Genomic DNA, 3,311 nt, shown 5'->3' with positions numbered 1-3,311 from the left:
AAGCTTCTCTTTTTTTTAAAGCATAAAAGGAAGAAGTGCTTGAATGGTTGCCCTGTTGAGTTGATGAGATTGACTAAAAGGATATTGTTGCTCTGGCTGACAACACTTAGTTGAATAGGCACTAAAGAAACTCAGAATCACTTATAAATCATTTATCTGGCGACATTTTGTATACTCCTTATGAAAAAGAAATGATGACTGGAGGATATGAGAGCATTTAAGCACTGTAAAAAAAAATAAAAATAGGCTGCATGTCTTGTGCAAGTCTGTTATGGACAGTTTTACCAAAAAATAAAAGCTCTCCACCGTCAGCGTGCGAATGTAACCTACTTTGAAGTCCTCTGGATTAGATAAAGCACTATATAAGTACAGGCCATTTAGCATACTCAACTAGCTAACATTGCTAAAGGCAACATGTGCTTTGTAGCTTCCTACTGACCCAAAACTGTAGCGGTATTTAATTGTTTTTAATGAGTCTGCGCCAACAGCTAACTGCTACAGCTAAAAGACTGACTATTCAGTCAGTCACAGCAGGGTATTACTGAACTCTTCTGATGGCTTCGCCTTTAGCCAGAAGTCAGGAAATTGCAGTTTGTTATCTGGAGTTTTTCAACCAAAGTTTAGACAGCTGCCCAGCTGAGAGGTGGCATTATTACATTCATCTCAACGCCAGACAGTTTATATTACCTAATCATCTCTTCACTGAAGTTAACAAAACTAAACTGGGAAGTCTCGCCTTTTTTTTTTGACTTCCTGTGTTTAAAGGAATTGTCATGTCAAAGATTAAGAAGTATGCTTCAGAGAGAAACTATGAGAATACCACACAATCAGTGCTAAAGCCAGAAAATCGTTTAATAGTTTGGCTTTTTTTTAGTCTATGCAAGTTGTGATGGCTTCAGCTACACAGCAGTGAAATCACTCCACACACACACCTCATCAGTTTATATTGTTTTGGAGTTAAACATATATTTTAGTCATGCATTTCATCAAAATGATCTCAGGAAGTGCTCACAGGATAACACTGTTGTTTCAAAATGTGCTCTATTATATTAGTTATGGTTCTCTATTTTTTGAGTTACCTGGTTTGGGGAGTTGACTGCTTCCTGTTTGGAAAAGAGGCGTGGCCAATGGCTGAGGTCTTTAAAAGCACTACGGCAGCCCAGTAGGACCAATAATGTGCTTGTCAGCAAGGGGGTACGTTAGCTTGGATTATTTAGCATTGGGTAGCATTGATGCTTCATTCTGTTATCCTCATTGTGTGCAAATGGTCTGGTTAAATAGCTATAAAGAAATTACCATTCAGTATGGCTGTGTTGTGTCAGTGTGTTTACTTAGTACAGTTAACTAGGAGAGTTATATTTTGTTAATAAAAAAACAAAAAAACTTATGGGCCAAATAATTAAATTTTGAACATTTACATTTTATTTGAAGTTAAAAAAACAAAACAATTTGATGACTTATTTTATTGCTGCGTACTCTATAATGTCAGTGCTGGCCTGACAGAGCAGAGACATTGTTCAAGTGCCTGATGACTAAACCCACGATCGGCATAAAAATGTACAAGCCCAGTGATCTGAGTTAAAGTAGGTTCACTATCCTCCCACACAGCACTAGCACTAAACAGTGCAAAATTATATGCAAAGCTACAATAACTAGTAAACCATGAGGAATGAGTTTTGCCCACTGTGACAATGTTACTTCATGACACCGTAATGAGCAAAAACAAATCATCTGAAACCTGCTTCTAAGCCTCTCTGTTGTTACTAAGCAATCAGGGTCAATGACTTTCTACATCGCTGCTCCTTCTTTTACTGATGGGATGTTTTTACTGCTTCATGTTAAACTACAAACAGTGAAGTTGCTGGAAAAAAAAAACTACTGGTACTTTGAGACTGTAGCTCTGCATCAAGATTATAGAAATTATTCAAATTGAAGAAGAAAAAGAAAAGAAACTCCTCAACTTTGGGACTCTGACAATAGGACAAAATAAGCTATGGCACTAAAAGATGCATAGAATTGCATAAAAATCCGTGAGGGACGACGGAGTCCCAGAGCGAAATTCTGTCAAAGAGGTGTACGAAGCCTTGTGCCAGAAGAAAAACAGTGAGTGACTGAGGGTCACTGCGCGTAACACAAACCCTGTAAATTCTAGACACTAACAGGTACCATAGAATTGCCCAAAAATCCGTGAGGGACGACGGAGTCTCTGCTCGAAATTCCATGAAAGAGATGTACGGAGCCTCGTGCCGGAAGCCCATTAAAATGCTGTTTACATTGTTTTAAACTGTGTGATTGTGAGCGTGAGTGGGAATAAAAATAGCAACAGGTATTTTGTTCCATATAACACAGTAGGAGTGTAACAGGTAAACCTTTATGGATGCAAACTCGACTAAAAACCCACCTGTTTAGGATTGTATTTGAAACGTAATCAATTACAAATTTATTGATGGAACCTGAATTAATGTCGTGTTTTGATTGTTGATTCTATGTTGCATTGTGTTTCTGTGTTTGATATGATGTAAAGCACTTTGAAATGCCTTGCTGCTGAAATGTGCTATACAAATAAAATTTGATTTTTTGATTTGATTAATCACGACACAACATGTTGAACAACTTTCTTTGTAGGAAGGTAATATCGAGCAATAAGCAATAAGCAATCAGCGATCAGGATAAACATCCAGCTCTTTATTATTATTATTTTTTTTGTCTTGCCCTCAGAGGAGCCTTCTCCCATTGCTCTGACGACCAGCCTGAGTTGCTCAAAGGAATGGGAGGATGGAGCAGGTGTCTGTCTGACAGACATATTTTTGGATGAAATAAGTCTTTCATATCCAAGCCAGTATCCCTTCTCTCTTCTAACAGCAGATGAAAGAAAACAACGGTTAGGTGTCGAGTTACGCGATGTTGGGTTCCCGACGCGTGATAGAACATTTTCTCACAAGTTACACTAAAAGCAAAGTAAACGCTCAGGAAGGCGTGTTGGAGGAAAATGTCTCAGGACATTGCAAGGGAACTATTACTGTCATGTCAAATACTTTGCTCCAAGAACGACGTATATATGGGAGATGGTATAAAGAGGATCAGCTCCCATTCACTATTACAAGCTGGATGGTAACAGTTACCTTAAAGAGGCAGTATTATGTATTTTCCAGGCACATAGTGCCGTTTTATAGAACAATCAAGTAACCATGTAACCTTCAGTTGTTATGAAAATGCAAATATGACTTCAAGAATTTCGACTTTATAATTTAACACCTTAAAATTGTCTCTTTAAGAAGCTTCTGGTCTTTCTGACACTCAGGACGTCATCA

Source organism: Xiphophorus couchianus, chromosome 23 (genome assembly GCF_001444195.1).
Source record: "Xiphophorus couchianus chromosome 23, X_couchianus-1.0, whole genome shotgun sequence".
Taxonomy (NCBI): Eukaryota; Metazoa; Chordata; class Actinopteri; order Cyprinodontiformes; family Poeciliidae; genus Xiphophorus; species Xiphophorus couchianus.
Note: the sequence above shows the minus strand (reverse complement) of the source record.